This window comes from Podarcis cretensis (genome assembly GCF_951804945.1).
Source record: "Podarcis cretensis genome assembly, chromosome: 7".
NCBI lineage: Eukaryota > Metazoa > Chordata > Lepidosauria > Squamata > Lacertidae > Podarcis > Podarcis cretensis.
In genome coordinates, this window is record NC_137176.1 from 13,859,373 (window position 1) to 13,881,127 (window position 21,755).

Below are 21,755 nucleotides of genomic sequence, written 5' to 3' on the forward strand. Positions count from 1 at the left end.
TATGAGGAACTAGCCAGCAGGCATATGTTAATAACAAACATTGTTTCACATAATTAACTTCTGATATTGTTTATGGGTACCATTTAAGCAGGCCAATTGTATCAGGTGAAATGTATTTATGCTAAAATTTTCTGGGTTTGTGTGTGTGCTGTTCTTATTCACAACGGTTAAAGGTAATGGCACCAGAAATAAGCCAAAATGCAGGATTGTGCCCTTCATAAGCATTTCCCTAAAAATACCCAGTGTGGCAACATATTTGTAGCACTCTGTGACACCCATTTAGAGTGTTGTCCATATACCGAGTCAACTGATACCATCATGTAGTCTATTCTGATTTAGGCTTTGTGAAGTCACTGCACACCCTAACCTAAACGTGCTGTTGAGCTGGAGTTTTACTGGCTATGTGATCCCTCATTGAATGGACTGTATCTCTAGCAAGCTGATGACAATGATAAAAGCAATGATGGAGCTTAGAACGGGACATGGGAAGGTGACAGCAGCAATCTGGAAGGGCTGTGAATATCATCAAGCAGGCACGATAAAATAAAGACTGGAGGGGCTTGAGGGGAATATTTCAGTCCCTCCTTTCATGCTGGAATGCTTCAATTTTTAACATTTAGTGTAACTGACTCAGCAAGGCCACACTTATGTTCAGCATCTCCTCTAGAATTTAGTTCAGGCAAGGAGTTATTTGCACCTCAATTGTAGGAGCCTACCAATTACCAGGAAATGGACGAGACACTTCAGCCATTCCTTCCCAAACACTGCATTAGCAGAGCTCACCTTTTCAGCATCAAGGAAGCTATCCTTATTAGCTGTGAGAATATTGTTCTCAGACGCATCAAATCAGTTTTCTTCTTTTTTTAAAAAAGGCAGCTTGTAAATGCAGAGTGATCAATACGAAGAGAAGCGCTCCGTCCAAGAAAAATATAAACCTCTGAGACAAAACAAGTATTGTACTAAGTTTACTTTGTGCTTGTATTACATTAGCATAGACTGGGCCGGAGCTGGAGTGCTCAAGAAAGGGGATTATTTTAACACCCTTTATGAAATCTTTAGGATTTTGTTTGCCTAATAAAAAAATGTGTTTGTTCAATATAAAAATATTTTGTGACTTAGAAGGGGAGGGAGGATTGGAATGTGATGCTTCAGCCCCTCTTAGAACTCTCCCCAAGCCACACCTGCTCTCCTAGGGTTTGGCCCCCTTCAAGCATTCAGGCCCAGGGAAGCACAAAAATTGTGGCTCTCCATTCTGGCCTGCGCACCTATCTGCGTGCTCCCCGGGCAGCTCCTCCTGTGCTCTTGGTGGCCAATATCTCCTTGCCAAGAGCTCAATGGAGCCTAGGTATGCCTTTGTTGCCAACCCTGCTCTCCGTCTTCCTTCAGTGGTATTTCTTGGCTGGAATGGCCCCTTGTACTGCGACAAGGCCTTTTGCTTGTCTAGACACACAGCTCCATGTTTGTGTGTGTCTCAGCACTGCCAGGCAAGGAATGTCCAGAGGGAGGAATTGACAATTGTATAAAGTTAGAAGTTAGGAAAGGCATGTCTCTCAGTCCTACATCTCTCTCTGCTATTCCTAGGTGTGCACCTGATGAGGCAGTTGCCAGAACAGAGGGACCCTGCCCCCAACCTCAGGTATCTCCCTCCACCTGAGCTGTGCGCAAGCAGGCAAAGAATCCCTCATCAATTCTCTTTTGGTCCTGGAAGACAGTGGAGGAGGAGGTGTGGAAGCTCTTGATTCTAGACTAGCCTGATCTATCCCTCTTGCCCCTCTTCTTCACTCTCTAATCCTGCAGCGTCTCCTGACCCTATCATCTCCTGGCTGTTACAGGCTCCCCCAGGTGACTGCTCCAAGTCAGTCTCCAACCAGCAGCGGAGGAAGGGGGCGGGGGGGGGGTCAGTGGCCCTGGGTGTCAGCCGGTGTGTGTGTGACATTGCCATGGGTGGGCGCCTCCCCCCGGGACGCTTGCTCAGGCAGGTGCCTTCCCCCCTGGGATGCTCACACAGGCGGGTGCCTACCCAACAGGGATGACGCTCGCATGGGCGGGCACCTTCCCCTTGGGACACTCATGCGTGCGATGTGCCATGCTCCCACGCTATGTGCCATGCCACCACATGCGGTGTGCCATGCCCCCGCCGCCCCGGGTACCAAAGCCCCTTCCTCCGTGACTGTCTCCAACCCCACTTCTCCTGGTGCACACTGAGCCAGGATACAAACGAGATCCATTCTGGAGCCCCATTCACATCCTGAGTAGAATGCAACCCACGACTGCACATCTGCGGGTCGCAATCTGCCACTTCTGAGCATGCGTGTGAAGAAATTTTGAGCATCTGCGCATGCGCAAGTGGCGAAACCCGGAAGTAATGCATTCCATTACTTCCATGTCGCCGCAGAGCATAAGCTGAAAACGCTCAACCTAAAGCATATTTAACCCGAGGTATGACTGTATAAGCTTCTGTACAAAAGTAAGAGCCACATTGCTCCAACCACTTTTTTTCTCTGGTGCCACACACTTTTCTATCTCTGCTCCTGCCTGCCACTGGCATGCAGCCCCTGGTTTGGAGAAGCAGCCAGTTCCCCCTCTGATCTGTGTATCTCAGTATGATTTCTATGAGCAGAAGAGTGGCATCTGTACAGTAAAAGCTAAAAAAGGTAAAGGACCCCTGAACAGTTAAATCCAGTCAAAGGCGACTGTGGGGTTGCAGTGCTCATCTTGCTTTCAGGCCGAGGGAGCCAGTGTTTGTCCACAGACAGCTTTCCGGGTCATGTGGCCAGCATGACTAAACCGCTTCTGGAGCAACAGAATGCCATTATGGAAACCAGAGCGCATGGAAATGCCATTTACCTTCCTGCTGCAGGCGTACCTATTTATCTACTTGCACTGGCATGCTTTCAAACTGCTAAGTTGGCAGGAGCTGGGACAGAGCCATGGGAGCTCGCACCGTCACATGGATTCGAACCACCGACCTTCCGATCAGCAGGCCCAAGAGGCTCAGTGGTTTATACCACAGCGCCACCCGCTCCCTACGGTATCTGTACTCGTCACACTCATTGTAGACCTACTGAATCCAGTGGGCTGATACCTAGAGTATATGACATAGTTGAATTCTACCTCATGACTTTTCTGAAGGGCAGATTTCAATACTGTTATCATGCTCTTGCCAGATGAAACAACCCCCCTCCTCCCCACACAAACTGGGTTTTTTTTTTGGGGGGGGGGGTTCTCCTGTCCCTTCCAGATAATTTAAGGGGGTTAAGGGGGGGAACCCCTATTGTACAGGTGGAAGTCCTAGTTCAGAGCTTTAGCTGATGGGGTTGGCTTGGTGAGTTCTGCCACTATTCATAAGTTGGAGCAGAGCAGGAGCGCAAAATGTATTTTCAATACAAAAAAATAAAAATAAAAAATAAAAATTGGAAATGAGTTGCTTTTTTAGTAATGAAGACATTATGCCATTTAATTATCAAGGGTGTTTTTTATATATAGGAAAAAAGATCATCGCTTTCCCCCATCTGCTTGTTTGGCTTTAAGCTGGATAGATTTAAATGCAGAAAACAGCTCAGGCCAATATTAGAAGGAAAATCCACAGTCACATAATTAATGCAATTAACTGTTTTAATCTCATTTGTTGAAGTAATAAGAAAATTTTGTTTCAGACTCTTTCATGATTCAGATATATCAATCCTTTTGAAATGGGAGACATTGTTGTACTTAATAGATCCTTTTGAATCGCTCTGTCGTTTAATGTTTTATTAGTTGTACATCAAATGTGGGGGAATTTCCCCTCATATCTTGATAATACATAAAGAAAATGTGTCATTGGGAGATAATGCACTCTTGTCCTAGGGTATACATTCTCTATCTCCTTTAAGTAGCGGGCGGCAATATATTTTGAATACTAATGATTTGAATTATTAAAATAAGAGTATTGAGACTCTGGTTCCTGGTGGGTAATTTTAGCTACATCTTATTTAAAAGCAAATTAAACTATCACTCTTGAAAATACTAATCTGAAAGATGGGGAATTAATCTTTCCATCACAATACTATTTTAAGAAGAACTGGAATGTTATTGCCATTTCTGAACCATCTTGAGAGGCTTTGCAGTCATGTGCTCTGTGAACACCACAACTTTTTCTGTGGTTGAATTTTTCCTGGCATAGCACCCTCATGTGAGCTGCTGAAATCCACTCACTGTTGATCCAGCAAGGGCAATTTGTCTATAGAAAGAGACCTATGTGAATGAATTGTGCTGTTGGATGATCCTGTAGTCATGGAAAAGCGAGGTGTGTGCCACTCTGGAATGCGGACCTCTGAATTAGGCCCAGTAAAAATAAACAAAAAGCCCAGCAAAAGCAATCTGCAAGCTGAAATCAATGGCACTTAGATCACTCAGTCCTATGCACCATTCCTTTGTCTTTTCCAATGGGACTAACATGTGCCTAGATAAGTCATGCTAGAATTTCAACCTAAGAGTTGTATCCAAAGAAAACATCCCATTCGCTAAAGGACTTTTGCTTGCTCATTGGAACTTCCTGTCCTTCATCTTCCCCCATGCACCCCACAAAATCTGTTCTATGTATTCCCTTAATTTAGAATTTAGATGGAGAGAGACCCTAGGCTACTCCTCCATCCCCCACCCTCACCACTAGAAGAAAATGGAAGAGTGTGATAATGACCGCTCCCCGCCTAAAATGGGGAGCGCCCTTTGCGTGGACGCATGCAACTCCTAGATCTGGAGCGGCTCCAACAGCATAGGCTTGGCTTTGCCTTCCCTCAGGTGGGATGCCTGGAGGTCTCCGCCTACCTCAGTCAGTTGTCCAATCCCACCTGGGGGAAGCGTTGCCAAGGAGACCAGGCCAGGTAGGGGAGGGATTACCTGCCCACACAATAGAGGGAGGATCTTAGTGAAGCCAAGGATGATGATGGGTATTTAAAATTCTACAATTCACAATTTTTTCCTCTAAAGGACATAAGATATTGTTAAATACAGTGGCTATTTTAAAAAATGCATAAAATTCACACTGAAAAACTTTTGCAATAACTGAACTTTGTAAACCTTTTGTGGCCTGGGCAGGCCTGGAACTAGTTCCCATGTCTTGTTCCTCTCTAAGGAATCAGGTTCAGCCTTCATGGCATTTAACCTCCTTCTTGACATAGAATGCTGTCTATTGGAGTCTCCAGGTGCAGTACAAAGACCATAAGAAGGGAGAGCAGGGACCTTGAAATTCCCAGCAGCTGTTAATCAAGTAAGCAAGCAAGCACACAGGTCACCTTTGTCACAGCCAGGACGCCTATGTCCTGGCCAGACCTGCACCCAGTCTTGTTTTTGTACACTCTTAACAGAAGTGAGAGCTGGACCATAAAGAAGGCTAATCGCCGAAGAATTGATGCTTTTGAATTATGGTGCTGGAGGAGACTCTTGAGAGTCCCATGGACTGCAAGAAGATCAAACCTATCTATTCTGAAAGAAATCAGCCCTGAGTGCTCCCTGGAAGGACAGAACCTGAAGCTGAGGCTCCAATACTTTGGCCACCTCATGAGAAGAGAAGACTCCCTGGAAAAGACCCTGATGTTGGGAAAGATGGAGGGCACAAGGAGAAGGGGACGACAGAGGATGAGATGGTTGGATAGTGTTCTCAAAGCTACCAGCATGAGTTTGACCAAACTGCGGGAGGCAGTGGAAGACAGGAGTGCCTGGCGTGCTCTGGTCCATGGGGTCACGAAGTGTCGGACACAACTAAATGACTAAACAACAACAACAACAAACAGTAATCCTTCTAGCTGGTTAATTGGTTCGGCAACTTCCATGCACATGACGTGTGATGCTAATTATTTTCCCCAAGAGTTAAATGATAACTAATCAGAGGCAGCTACAGGAGAGCTATGAGATTCAGGTGAGGGTCAGATGCCATGTCAATCCCAGCAGGTATATAAGAGGACGACCCAGGCCTCCACCCTGCCCACCATTCTCCTAAAGAGAAGAAGCCTAGCATGGAAGACTTGTGTATAGTACGCAGATCTGAAAGGGCCACAAAGGGTAAACCACCCAAAAGGTATGCTGAAGAGTTTGCTAAAACAGTCATAGCAGATACAGCTGTTGTTAGTAACTCAGGAGTGGATTAAAGGGTTATATAATGCCTCAAAAATGTGGTTTCTCATTTGAAAATACTGTTGAAATGTGGAGAAATTTGGAGAAATCTAAACCCAAGTATATTTATTTTAGAATTTAAACAAACTTTAGATTCATCACTGCAAATGAGTTTTTTTCAGTCATAAGAAGAAGCAGAGTACAGTATGAGCCAGTTGACAAATTCTTAGTAGACGAGTATTGCAATTCCATTAAATTGTTATTATACAAAACTAAAGTGAACTGTTGTAAGCGTGTATGTATTTATGAATTATAATTTCCAGCTGAGATTGGCCTTCTAAGTGGCTTGCATTTATGACAGAAGTATATGGAGGCAATATATGGCCCCTGACAGTTGAGGTCACAGTACAGATTCCAGGCTCTTCCCTATGGATTTTCAGATGGACTTGTGGGGCTTGTTGATGGTCAAGATGCTGACCTACAGAAGCAGCTCTCCAATTATTTAGTAAATACAATACATTTTATATTCTACAAAGCTATTCACTTTTTTGCTGTTTGTATTCATAAATGTTCAATAATTAATTAAAAATAACAGGATACAACAGTGATTCTCATCCTTGAGTCTTTATCTTATTCTTGGGGGAGATACAGATGCATGGAGTGTGTGTCTCTGCCTTCATACATAGAGCAGTGACACACCCATAATATCCTTCATGTTTCACCTACAGTTCACTTGCCCCTTTGGACAATGTCAAAATGTGAAACCGGCATAGCTGGTGGGTGCCTGAGCTATGGGATGTGGCTGTGGTGGGCCCGAGAACCGTCTCTCTTGGATCTGAACATGGACAATATAGAAACAGAAATATGGGTCCCTCAGCTGGTGCATCATGGAACAAAGGGATGGGGGACAAAGGGAGACAAATGATCAGTCAAGAATCAAGCAACCACCACCGGGACAAAAAAAGGGCTTGAGGCATGTACTTGAGCCACGTTTTGAGTTGACATATCTTTTGGAAATTTTTAACCTTGTTAACGAAAAAAGACTTGTTAACCAAGGTAAACTTCAAAAAGATTTGTCAACACAAAACATGGCTCAAGTACATGGTTCAAGTCTTTTTTTGTTCTGGTGCCACATATGAGACTATATTATGAGGCATCCTGTCTTTGTTGATTGAAGGAATGGATGACATTAGAAAATTCACATATTCTAGACTTAGAAGATCATGACAATATTTACGGTAGGCACGCTTATCTATGGTATGAAAAGGCAAAGGTTCCTAAGGATTTACAAATCATAATTGGGGAAAACTTGTATACAGTATGGGATAAAAATAAGAATTTATTAGTGGCAAAAACACCACTTTGGTTCTCATCGTTCGAAGCTATAACAGTAAAGAAAAAGAATATGATAGAAGGGTGGACAACATATAGAAATTTATTGAAACAAGAGGGAGGAGAGTATAAATTAAAAGAATTTAAGGAATTATCAGGAAAATAAACAACATGGATCCAATATCATCATTTGAATGAAGTATTTAAGAAAGATAGGACACGATGGTTTGGGGAACAAATATCACAATTAGAGAGAGACCTACTGGAATGTAATGTAAAAATGCTGTCTAAAATGTATAAAATGGATACAAAACATAGCTCAAGTAGGTACATGAAACAATCTAACATTACATGGTTCGAAAGCCGTGAGGGGGAGGATAAAGCAATCTTAAACACTACACGTGTGTAACCCTATTGTCCAGTTACGAAGATAATTCAATTCTAGAAATGCATCTGTTGATTCTAATAGTCTGCAGTTGCAGATTGGTCTCTCTCATTTCCATGAGTGGTACCTTGGGTTAAGAACTTAATTTGTTCCAGAGGTCCATTCTTAACCTGAAATTGTTCTTAACCTGAGGTACCACTTTAGCTAATGGGGCCTCCCACTGTCACCATGCAATTTCTGTTTTCATCCTGAAGCAAATTTCTAAACCCGAGGTACTATTTCTGGGTTGCGCCGCGAGGCCTCCCAAGCCCTTCCCCAGTAAATAAATTCAAAGGGACACACAATTTTAGTTTAAGTTTTTGGGCAAAATTTTGGCCACAACTTTATGGAGTACAAAACAAATTGAGCGGTATTGGCCTAGGCATTGGTCAGAGACTATAACTGACTTCAGCCTCTCTGGCTGGCAGTCTGAAAGGGTAAACACCAAATGAGGGAGCAACATCAGTGAAGATTGATTGAAGCTCACCCCGGGGTTCCTGTGGTCCCCAGGATCACGCCACTTGCCCCAATTGGCCCAAACAGCCAGGCACGATCCCAGGGCCCAACTGACAAGGCTTGGGCCACACCTAGAACAACTCACCCCACGGGGGTGGCTTAAGGGGCCCGAGCGGAACCAGGACCCTCAATTTAGGAGGATCCCATTTAGCAGAGTCTGTAACCTGAAGCTCAACATAAAAAAAAATGAAGATCATGGCCACTGGTCCCATCACCTCCTGGGAAATAGAAGGGGAAGAAATGGAGGCAGTGAGAGGTTTTACTTTCTTGGGCTCCATGATCACTGCAGATGGTGACAGCAGCCACAAAATTAAAAGATGCCTGCTTCTTGAGAGAAAAACAATGACAAACCTAGACAGCATCTTAAAAAGCAGAGACATCACCTTGCCAACAAAGGTCCGTATAGTTAAAGCTATGGTTTTCCCAGTAGTGATGTGTGGAAGTGAGAGCTGGACCATAAAGAAGGCTGATTGCCGAAGAATTGATGCTTTTGAATTATGGTGCTGGAGGAGACTCTTGAGAGTCCCATGGACTGCAAGAAGCTCAAACCTATCCATTCTTAAGGAAATCAGCCCTGAGTGCTCACTGGAAGGACAGAACCTGAAGCTGAGGCTCCAATATTTTGGCCACCTCATGAGAAGAGAAGACTCCCTGGAAAAGACCCTGATGTTGGGAAAGATGGAGGGCACAAGGAGAAGGGGACGACAGAGAATGAGATGGTTGGACAGTGTTCTCGAAGCTACCAGCATGAGTTTGACCAAACTACGGGAGGCAGTGGAAGACAGGAGTGCCTGGCGTGCTGTGGTCCATGGGGTCACAAAGAGTTGGACACGACTAAACAACAACAACAATGTAACCTGAAGTGTCTGTAACCTGAAGGGTCTGTAACCTAAGGTACCACTGTATGGAGCCCACAGCAAGATACTGTGGGGGGAAAAGAGGAAGCTGATCTAAGAGGGAGAAGCTACCCCTGCTGTTTTGAAAAATAAGCAAACAATATAATAATAATAATAATAATAATAATAATAATAATAATAATAATTTATTTATATCCTGCCCATCTGGCTGGGCCTTCCCAGCCACTCTGGGCGGCTTCCATAAAAACCAAAAATACAGTAAAATCACACGTTAAAAACTTCCCTGAACAGGGCTGCCTTAAGATGTCTTCTGAATGTCAGGTAGTTGTTTATCGCTTTGACATCTGCTGGAAGGGCGTTCCACAGGGTGGGCGCCACTACCGAGAAGGCCCTCTGCCTGGTTCCCTGTAGCTTTGCTTCTCGCAATGAGGGAACCGCCAGAAGGCCCTCGGCGCTGGACCTCAGCGTCCGGGCAGAATGATGGGGGTGGAGACGCTCCTTCAGGTATACTGGACCGAGGCCGTTTAGGGCTTTAAAGGTCAGCACCAACACTTTGAATTGTGCTCGGAAACATACTGGGAGTCAATGTAGGTCTTTCAAGACCGATGTTATATGGTCTCGGCGGCCGCTCCCAGTCACCAGTCTAGCTGCCGCATTCTGGATTAGTTGTAGTTTCTGAGTCACCTTCAAAGGTAGCCCCACGTAGAGTGCATTGCAGTAGTCCAAGCGGGAGATAACCAGAGCATGCACCACTCTGGCGAGACAGTCCGCAGGCAGATAGGGTCTCAGCCTACGTACCAAATGGAGCTGGTAAACAGCTGCCCTGGACACAGATTTGACCTGTGCCTCCATGGACAGCTGTGAGTCCAAAATGACTCCCAGGCTGCGCACCTGGTCCTTCAGGGGCACAGTTACCCCATTCAGGACCAGGGAATCCTCCACACCTGCCCGCCTCCTGTCCCCCAGAAACAGTACTTCTGTCTTGTCAGGATTCAACCTCAATCTGTTAGCCGCCATCCATCCTCCAACCGCCTCCAGGCACTCACACAGGACCTTCACTGCCCTCACTGGTTCTGATTTAAAAGAGAGGTAGAGCTGGGTATCATCTGCATGCTGATGAACACCCAGCCCAAACCTCCTGATGATCTCTCCCAGCGGCTGCATGTAGATGTTGAAAAGCATGGGGGAGAGGACAGAACCCTGAGGCACCCCACAAGTGATAGCCCAGGGGTCTGAACACTCATCCCCCACCACCACTTTCTGAACACGGCCCAGGAGGAAGGAGCGGAACCACTGTATGACAGTGCCCCCAGCTCCCAGCCCCTCAAGACGGTCCAGAAGGATGTTATGGTCAATGGTATCAAACGCCGCTGAGAGATCCAGCAGAACTAGGAAACAGCTCTCACCTTTGTCCCTAGCCCGCCGGAGATCATCAACCAGTGCGACCAAGGCAGTTTCAGTCCCATGATGAGGCCTGAATCCCGACTGGAAGGGATCCAAATGGTCCGCTTCTTCCAGGCGTGCCTGGAAGAAAAATTGCTAATAACTGCAGCATCCTCAGGAAATGCAAATATTAATGATCAGTCAAAGCTAACAGAGTCAATAAAAGTAATGCAGTCCTAAGAACAATTATTAGGGTGCAAGTATCATTGGTACGTACTACCAGGTAAACAAACTTGGGTCTTGGCTGCCCTGATATAAAAGATTTTAACTTTAAAATGAAAAATATTTCCTTCCCACTCTGCCTGGTGTTTTTTGGCAGGTGTCTCTCTCAATGCCACTAGTGTAATAATAGTGGATTTTTACGGGAATGCACAGACATCATTTGGCTTCTGAAATGTGCCCAATCCTATTGCAAAAATGGAAATTTGGAGAGGCACCCTTGCCCTATATATCACAACAAAAGTGGGACAAAAAAGAGGAACATTTGTGGTATGAAAAGAGAAAGGACTTTTGCAAGAAATGATAGGGCCGGCACCTATTGCAAATGAAGTTGTATGGCTGCCCCAAAACCTATACAGGCACAAATGGTACTGAAAGTGTGATTGCACAGAACTTCCTTAATAACATCAAGAACCCAAATCATGATGAATGCTCAATGAAGTGGATGTCTGGCGGGTTGGTACTTTGATCCACACCTGCCAACTGTGGATTGTAGATGGGGCTTAACATAACTGTGTGGAAAATGCTTACGTGCATTTTCATTAGTACATTAAAAAAGGTAAAGGGACCCCTGATCATTAGCTCCAGTCATGGCCGACTCTGGGGTTGTGGCACTCATCTTGCTTTATTGGCCGAGGGAGCCGGCGTACAGCTTCCAGTTCATGTGGCCAGCATGACTAAGCCGCTTCTGGCGAACCAGAGCAGCGCACAGAAACGCCGTTTACCTTCCCGCTGGAGCGTTTCCTATTTATCTACTTGCACTTGACGTGCTTTCAAACTGCTAGGTGGGCAGGAGCTGGGACCGAGCAACAGGAGCTCACCCCGTCGCAGGGATTTGAACTGCCGACCTTCTGATCGGCAAGTCCTAGGCTCTGTGGTTTAACCCACAGTGCCAACTTCCTTAATAACATCAAGAGCCCAAATCATGATGAATGTTCAATGAAGTGGATGTCTGGCGGGTTGGTACTTTGATCCACACCTGCCAACTGTGGATTTGTAGATGGGGCTTAACAGAACTGTGTGGAAAATGCTTATGTGCATTTTCATTAATACATTAGTTCAGTCCTAAAAAACGTCCCTTTTTGCTGGTTGGTGCAGTTTACATAATAATAGCAGGAAAAGGTGCTTTAATACTCTACCAGCAGTGTATCTCTTCCTTAAATCCAAAGGAGTTTCAAAGTAAGGGAGGGTGGGAAAGAAGCCAAGAGCCCAAGGAAAGGAATTTCTCTTATGGTGAAGAATCTATGGTGCAGAAAGGCCATTTCAAGGTTACTCTTTGACAGAAGAGAAGCAGGAATAGAAACAGAGAGGTGTATGTAAGAGTGAAAGGATATTTAGAAACCAGGGAGGATCACAAGAAAATGATGAGAGGCATAGCTGTAGCTTAGTAGCAGTTTTAGCTGGCAAAATTTTGCTTAACATGACAATAAAGCGCTTTACACACACACACACACACACACACACACAGCCCTGGCAAAATGGTATTTTCTGGAAACGAATACCTTGTTATGATACAAATAGAGCAGAAAAATGATATTTCTTCTTTTTGCTTTTATGACATTTAAAAGGTTTATTTTTAAACCATGTGCTTACAATATTTATTTTACATTGTTTTGTGACTACCCTCAGAAAGCAGAAAAAGATGTATACTGTGCAAATATGTACACTCTAAAACAAACGGTTTGCATATTCTGAAGAAGAATCACTCTGTCAACTGGCGAGGGGTCATTTCCCCCTGTTTGTGCAGAAGCTGCAAAAAAGAAGAGTCAGAAGAGGAAACAGTAGCCATTTCTAGGATTGAGTTGTTGTCATCATGAAGATGGGTTTGCCCATATGTACCTCTTTTTAAGGCTTCTCCTTGTGTTTCTATGAACACAAGGCAGGAGGCGAGATCTGAATAACACTGCTATAAGCCTTTCCTCAAAAACATTTTAGAGAATCTAAAGTTCACTCTCTTTTAAAATACTTAAAAAATAATAATGAGGCACAGTCTCTGATACTTTAGGCACATCCTAGGCACTATATAGGTAAAGGTAAAGGGACCCCTGACCATTAGGTCCAGTCATGACCGACTCTGGGGTTGTGGCGCTCATCTCGCTTTATTGGCCGAGGGAGCTGGCGTACAGCTTCCAGGTCATGTGGCCAGCATGACTAAGCCACTTCTGGCGAACCAGAGCAGCACATGGAAATGCCATTTACCTTCCCGCCGAAGCAGTACCTATTTATCTACTTGCACTTTGATGTGCTTTCGAACCGCTAGGTTGGCAGGAGCAGGGACCGAGCAATGGGAGCTCACCCTGTCACGGGGATTTGAACCGCCGACCTTCTGAGCGGCAAGCCCTAGGCTCTGTGTTTTAACCCACAGTGCCACCCGCGTCCCTAGGCACTATATACCAGTTCCTCTTTCAAGTCAATATTCTTCAGACTTCCTAATGACTTTATGTTGTATGAAGATGGATAGAGCTGCCTCAGTTTATCTGGTCCCATTTTACCAACATATTCTGGGGTCCACTCACTTGCTATCCCTTTTCTTTCAGATCTCCCAGTAAACTCTCATGCACCTCTCAAATTGGCTTACTTGCTGGCCTTCCCTTTCTCATAGACTTGCTTCTCTATAATATCTGGTCCTCTGATTTTTCATCACCTTTGCTGTTCCTGAGCAGCAGCAGAAGAGGTGCCAGTATAGGATATAACTAAGAAAGGGGGGGGGGACAAACCCCTTTTGCTAGTGCAGTACATTTACTGCACACTGTACAAGGGTTATTGCATAGGACCTGAGATTTGGGGAGCTCTCCTTTGTACTGAATTAAACCCGTTTCCTTTTACAGTAGGATTTGCATGAATATCAAGAAAATCAATCACTTGAGCAGGGAAATTCCTATACAGTGGTACCACATGTTGCGTAACCTCCAGGTTACAGAATCTTCAGGTTACGGCCGCAGCAAACCTGGAAGAGTATACTTCCCGGTTTTGCTGCTTGTGCATGCGCAGAAGCGCTCTGCGTGCGTGCGCAGAAGCGTTCTATCACGCCGCGCGTGTGCGCAGAAGTGGCGCCTCTAGTTGTGGATTTTTCGTGGTGTGCATGGCACCCCAAAACGAATTAAATCCGTAACCAGAGGTACCACTGTATCCTATGCCAATTCCAATGTAAAGCTTATGTATCTCCATCTCTAAGAGTAGTTACTCATTCAAGGAGTGAGAGGCAAATAACACCGCCTCCCTCTCAAACGCCTCTCACTCCTTGAAAGAGTAACTAAGATAGGTTGCCCAATGACCTTCTTCTTCCTCCAAGACAAACTCTGTGTATGGAACACTCTGCAAAAGAAAGAAAGGAAATACACAGTTGACCATACCACCAGGCCCTGCAGACATCAATCCACACTAGGTCACATATACAGCTCAACATAAATATGTCAAGCCCCCAGCTGAGAAATAGAACACAACTATTGGGGGGCAGGCATTCCACCCCATCTCTCACCTGGGGCGTTCACAGTCCCTTCCCTGCCCCACCTCATACCCAAGGTTTAGAAATTCTCTGGCACACCACAGGCTCTAACACTGGACACCTCAGAAATATTAAACAAATGTTTCCAAAACTTGGGTCTCCAGCTGCTTTTGGACTACAGTTCCCATCATCCCTGACCACTGGTCCTGCTAGCTTGGGATGATGGGAGTTGTAGTTCTTGAGCTAGGAGATGTAAATTGGCTGCAGGTGAAGAGGTCTCTAGGGCTGCTTCTCTCAACTGCTTGGCTAGCTTGCTTAATGGTGAGAGGCTTGCCTGCTGGTATGGGCAACTAGAAGCAGGTGCAAGCCTAGCAGGAGGGAGGCGCTGCATGTAGATGCTTAGAGATGTTGAAGGCTCTCCTCCTTACTTCCCCCCTCTCTCCTGTTCACTTCTCTGGCCCAAGCCGTAGAATGACTGGAATCAATTTATTGGCTATCAGGAGAGTTCTTTTAGTTACATTGCAGTCCTTGAGAATGAGCAATATTTGATTATTTTTTTTTAAATATTACAGTATAAGTAATGATTTCCTGCTGGGATCATTGCTTTTTGGGATTTCAATACTGTTATCTTTTTTATTAAGACAATACAGAAAGAAGTCTCTGTCATTTTAAGGAGCTTCAACTGCCCATTTCCCCCTTAATAACCCAAGTATTAAGAATCAGCAGTTTTGCTTAGTGCAATGAACAGGAAGAGATTACGAATGTCTCTACAGAGAACATAGCAACAGACCAGTTATTGAAGCCTGAAATAGAAAGAGCATGTTAACTATGCTGAATCCAAAAGCAGTTTCATGTTTTGTTTTTATTTTAAAAAAAATATTTATTTCCCCAAAGTGGAAGCTGTTAGTATTTGCAGGGTTGTGCAGAAATAACACAGGCTCTCCATAGGTTGTGTGTGTGTGTGTGTGTGTGTACACTCAGGGCTGATTTTACAAAACAAATACTGATTGAATGGTGACAACATAGATGATAGATAGATAGATATCTTTATTGCCATTGTCCCATACAGAACAATGAAACTGAAAAACTACATAAAACATTCAAAAACCCCTAAAAACTCTGAAACCCCATTTTAAAATACACTATAGTATACTATAAAATACACTATACTATAGAGACCCCTTATGCTGTGTTTAGAAGCAGAATTGCATTTGCGTAGAAACTGTTTCTCAGGCGGCTGGTCCTGGCCTTTATAACCCTATACCTTCTTCCAGAAGGCAGAAGCTGAAAGAGATCATTTCCGGGCTGCGTACTATCCTGCGCTATCTCTGCCACTTTCTTATGGCACCTGGCAGCATAGACTTGATCTAAGGTGGGAAGTGTGCACCCAATTATTCTCTCTGCAGTCTTTACAACCCTGGACAGCATTGTTTTTTCCCTGGCCGTGCAGCTCCCAAACCATACACACAGCTAGGTATATTCTACTCCCCACTCACTCTTTGCCTCAAGTTCAGTTCTCCATTCATTTACCAACTTCTCAGGTCTACTGGCTTTACACAACTAAATTGATCCTATAGCCTATGGCATAATTATGCTACAGGAGAAAGCTTCTAGGTAACTATAATCCGAATACTGAATGAAAGAAAAGTGACTGCCTCACTCATGGCTTATATTAGAGTTCATGACTGCCTAGGAGAACGAAGAGAGATGGTTGCTGGAAGACATCAGATGTTGGCTTGATGGACCACTGTTAAGAACGACGGAAGCTTGTTGCTATGTTCTTGATTTCAAAGGCACTGTTTGTAATTCCAGGGAGCGAACAGAAGAGAACTATCCTTCCATGAAAGAGATAAACTATAAAACATTTGTAATAAATACAGAAAGGGATCAAATTCTCTGATGGGGTGGCTGTGATAAGTTAAAGATAACAATTAATGAATGAAAAATATTTTTATCATGGTCTTGCTGAAGCTTGAGACATTTAGACATCCATACACTGTAGCATTCCTCAGCTGCACAAAGTCTGCTATGCAGAGCTGCATGTGTGCAAATTTCTTACCTTTGCTTCTCCCTTGCAGACAAGTTTCTTCATGTGCAAGAGGGATTTTTGTCTGGATCGCAATAGGGGAGGGGTTTAATTCCGTCTTCACACCTGCTGCACGTGAAATTGAACAGCCCATTTAAATTCATGTGTAGTTTGGCCCAAAGTACATACTTTGCTGGTACTAAATTATCTGGTCCTTCAACCATCCTTGAATATTTCAGATATATAAGCTTCTAACTGAAGATTGAAAGGAATCAGGCTAACTAAATGCATGAATAGAAAAGAAAACCATATAATTCTAGTACACAAAAAATAAAGGAGGAGGATAAAAAGCCCAGACTTCTAAGCAATCTTGTGAAAGCTACTAATAATGCATTTTTAATACACAGAGAAATGAGTAGAGAAGTCAAAATAGCCCCTCGGGCTATTAAAAACAAATCTCAGTGCCTTTTTATCATACATACTGTAGGATTATTGAATGCTTGTAATTAAAGCTGTCTTCATGTTTTCAGTTTTATCACCTAAAAGCCAAACAAACAAAAGGAGTCTGCATTACCATCAACTTAACCGAAGACCAAATGTTAAATCCCATTTGAGCCTTTCTGATAATAGATATTTTCGTAACCCATATTTAAGCAGGCATGCAGTTGAGCTTTTATGGATGATGTTTAAAGCTTAATGCACAAAACACACAGCTTCTCGTTGCTACAATAATTTAGACATTAGCAAGATCTACACTTGTCAGATTGCTTGGGGAATTTTATGCTGGTGGAATTGTTTCGGAAATGTCAGTGGAGAAAATGGGAGCATGACATTGTGTCCAAAATGTATTTTGGGATGTGAAGAATTAGGTGATAAAAGCTGTTGGACTTATAATACCCTGTTCTGTATACCACAGGAACAATTGGGCGTGTGATGTGTGTGAAGTCATCATTATAAAGTATCACATTTGGGGGGGGGGAACAAACTTTTATAATTGTTTGGCATTCTGCAGAAATGCATTATTCTCAGTTATAACGTTGAAAAGTCTAAACACATAGTTGAACTGCAATGAATTGGCAACTCTTATGTGGGTTACACGAGGGACAATCCTATAACAATTTCTCCTGGAACGAGCTGCTTTGAATGCAGTGGATTTTTGGCTCAGCCGGCATTAAGTCTCTAACCACGGCTCAGCCAAATATACACTTGTTGGTGTCAAGGAGAAATGTAGGTACAAAAAGGAGAACTTATGGATGCCAAAATAGAAGTTTGGAGCAAGCACTCTTTGGTGGGAGAACCACAGCAGAGATAGAAAATCACAAAATATTCAGCAAAGCATGGTGTGCTGGTCCCGGGGGGTTACCGTGCGGCGTGATCCAAGTCCAGTCCGAGGTCAAGGGTGTGGCATGGAGGCTGTCTGTCAAGGCTGAAGCGGGGTCCAAGGCAAGGAGTCAGGTGTGGTCAGGAACTCTGGCAGAAGAGCAGGACAGGGTGCAGGCAGGAACAGGCTACCAACAATGTTGATCCCGCAACTTGGGACTGGGGCTGGCTGGCTTTTATCTGCCCCGAGGCATAGGGCGGCCCCAGTCCACAGGTGACTCGCCTCTCCTGGCCTGGAGGCGAGCACTCCTCCTGCGAGAACTTAGTTCCCTCTGCCTCTCTGCCCTGAGCCTCTGCAGCTCAGGAGAGGCTGGAGGGTTACTGGACCCAGAGGCAACCTCACCTTCCCCTGACGGGGCTGAGAGTGGAGCACCTACAGGCAATGGGTCCTCCATCACCTCAGGAGCCAGAGCAGATTCAGCTGGTGTCTGCTCCTGAGGATCCGGCACAGGTGAGGGCCCTTCAGATTCAAGCCCCTGCCCCGGCTCAGCTGGTCCTGGAGGCAGGGACTCCTGTGCAGGGTGGGGTTCCTCAGGTTCAGCCTCTGAATCTGATTCCCAGGCCATCATACCTGGAAATAGAGGCTGTTAAACCTTTAAAATATGCCCTTGTGAGTTCTAAAACTTCCCTCTTCAGTTAGCATAGGAAAAAAATGCATCACATATTTGGTAAGTTAAAAAATGATTTACTTATAAACTCTCCAAAAGTCAGTTTCAGGTGCTTTCCCATAAAGCATTCAGAAAATGTTGCACAGGCAATAAAACTTAATTAGTTCCACACTTCCTAAATAAGAGTGGCTTTTTAGAGCCATGCAGTCTGAACTTGGAGCAACCAGCTCAGACCTCTTGACTTGCTGAGCTTCTCTGGTGGACTGAGGTACAACAATAGGCTTGATTACCTTCCTCCTAAGGTGAGGGGGAGTGACCTAGCTAAGTCTAGCAGGACAGCTTACTCTATGGAATTAACCCCTTCCTGAATTAATTAGACTTAAGCATGTTGGTTATGTGAGGCTAGTTATCTCCCAACACTAACATAACTTGTTCACTCTGGCTCAGCCAGGGCTCAGTTGCCGAACTAAAGCTGGTTTAAGTCAAAATGGAAGTTATACTCAGAACAGAGCATGTTCACCTTCCGAAAAGAGTTCCAAAACCAGAACACTCATTTCTGGGTTTGAAGTGTTCAGGTTCCAAGTAGTTTGAGAACTAAGCTCTTCGAAAACTGAGGTACCACTGTATTTATTTTTCCCCTGGTGGTGATTTTCTTGAGTCAAAATGAGAGTACCCCTAAATTATTATTTTTTTGAAAAAAAGCACTGAGTTATACCATAAAATTATATATCAATTGAAAGATAATTTAATGAAGAATGTAATGAAGGATTATTTATTCTGACAGCAGTCATAAAGAAGAAACGTGAAACACACAGAAAAAATGAGATATATAGGTTAAATTGCCATGCTGGCATTTTGTGATAAATAAGTGGGTTTTGGGTTGCAGTTTGGACACTTGGTCTCTAAAAGGTTCGCCATCACTGCCCTAAATCTACCTCTGGAGTATTCTCCAGTGAATATTGTAGAATTAAATTTTGTGTCGATATGCAAAGAATCACACTGGTATTTATTGTTTTAAACTGCTCTTGGCTCCCTTTATAGGCCATGTGATACAACCTCCTTTGAAATGCATGATGCGAGCGACTGCATATTTGTAAGTTTGCCTTGTGTCAAAAATCTCCATGCCCATGTTTTCAGTAACTAGAATATGAGGCAGAGGGGACACCCACACACTTTTCAATAATGTGGCCCTGCATTTATAATCTAAAATTGCACAATCACAATATCTAAGTGTCATGCAGGGGTGGGCAAACACACCAAGTTCAACTTCTCTCTGTTCCTCCATCTTAAATCTAGTTCTTCACATTTCCACATTGAAAAGTCTTCATGATATACACATTTCGGGGTGCAATTTCCTCTAATGTACACATTGCTGCAAGGCATTTGCCCCTAGTATAAGGCATTGCTTTTATTTTCACAAATGTATTCATTTATATGCACACTTTACCATAGTATATGCGTTTTTTTACTTGGCTGGAAAACTGCACTGCAAACAACTGGAGAACTGTGGATTTTGAAGGGTGGATGTGTTTGGCCTTGCATATTGTGAACTGAATCAAACTGCTCCACCCCTAGGACTTATATCTGCATTTTACATTTGCTCTCAGAATGGGTCTTTACCATGAATATCTTTGTTCTTAGGGTTTTGGTTTTGTTTCAAATGTATTTGATGCCTTTGTGTTCTGTTTTAAATAATCCTATGTGTAATTTGCCTTGATATGGTTGTTTGGAAGGCAATTAATAAACCAATGGTGATAATCATAATAATACATCTGGGATGAGGCTGGCTTGAAGTCCAGTTTGTCTTTGTTTAGAAATCAAGCACTGGGTTCAAGTGTACATATTTGAGCTTAACTGTTTTTCTTTTATATTCCAGACATGAAAACACTTTCTGGAATCTGAAATGGATTTTCCTGTGTGCTACAATTAGTTCCGGCACATGTATTATGACTTCAGGAGATGGATTTTTCTTGCTGCCTTTTGATGAACAGCACATTATTGAGAAACTAAACAAAGTAATAAATTACATTTAGCTGGTACAGTTTTTTCTCCAGCAAAAATACATTATTTATCTCCATTTAAGAATGTTTTAAAATACAAATGAGTTTCTAAATCTTGTTTAATTACTTCTGTTTTGCAAAGAGGCCCTTCTAAAGAGAACAGCTTATTGCAAAATAGAAGTTAAAAAAACACACTTTTAAGTTCATTGATTTTTTCAATACTTGCTGCATTTAGTGTTATCTGTACATGCTAAATTAATAAATGCCTGTCTATTCATGTTCCCTAAAGAAAAATGGTTATGATGGTCAGCAGGTGACATTTATATGAACTTAATAAATGCCTTAATTTTGTAATCATGGAGGCCTTGCATATTGTTAAAAGGTTTTGCTTTCCAGAATATGCTGTCCCTAACCATACACTGAAAAGATTCATACCTATTCCCTGGCTACGCTTTTAATACAGTCTGAGGAAGTTTTAGTACCACTCTACTCTGCCTTGGTCAGACCACACCTGGAATACTGTGTCCAGTTCTGGGCAACACAAGTTAAGAAGGACATTGACAAGTTGGAATGTGTGCAGAGGAGGGCAACCAAGATGGCTAAGGGTCTGGAAACCAAGCCTTATGAGGAATGGTTGAAGGAGTTGGGCAAGTTTAGCCTGGGGAAAAAGAGATGGAGAAGAGATATAATAGTCCTTTATATATTTGAAGAAGGCTATCTCACGGATGATGGAGCAAGCTTGCTTTCTCCTGCTCTGAAGGGTAGGACTCGAACCCATGGCTTCAAGCTACAAGAAAGGAGCTTCCGATACTTACCTGCGGGGGGGGGGGGGGGAGACGCCTTGATCATGAAGGAGGTTTTCCCAGGGTGAGGCTCATCCACTGCACTGTGGGTGTGGTGACCCCTGCGATTTCCCCAAATGCGGGGACTGCATTTTACTCTGATAACTGGTATGCAAAAATAAAAACAGAAATAAAAGTACTAGAAAAAATACAGCTTGGTTTTCTTTTTTTTTGCGATTTTAAAATAATAAAATAAAATAAAATAAAGGAGATTGCGACTAAATGTCAGGAAGAACTTTCTGACAGTAAGAGCTGTTTTAAGTTGAGCAGTCTCCTTCGGGAGGTTGTGGTCTCTCCTTCCTTGGAGGTTTTCAAGCAGAGGTTGAATGGCCATCTGTCATGGATGCTTCAGCTGAGATTCCATCATTGCAGAAGGCTGATTCTTGAAGTCCCAGCTCTACAACTCTATGATTCTAGAAGCAGGCCCTTGTGAGCAAACTGGCCTGCATTATCCCTGCAATGTATATAGCAATCTTGGTAAAGAGAAGGAATGGGGAACTTCATACCCAGGGCCAAATGCACCCCCACAATCCTCTCTGGCCAGTGGCGTAGCGTGGGGGGTGCAGGGGGTGC

At 43.7% G+C, this 21,755-nt stretch overlaps 1 long non-coding RNA gene across 1 annotated transcript in view; it reads right to left on the reverse strand.

Annotated features, from left to right (window-relative positions):
• The window catches only part of LOC307220973, a 67,792-nt gene extending 46,648 nt beyond the window's left edge, over positions 1–21,144 (reverse strand). The window contains exons 1-2 of the long non-coding RNA XR_013841238.1: positions 20,776–21,144; positions 15,946–16,891 (exon numbers count right to left, since the gene is read on the reverse strand). This is a non-coding gene — a long non-coding RNA (uncharacterized lncRNA). The remainder of the gene's footprint in view (positions 1–15,945; positions 16,892–20,775) is intronic.
• Positions 21,145–21,755: the final 611 nt, after the last annotated feature.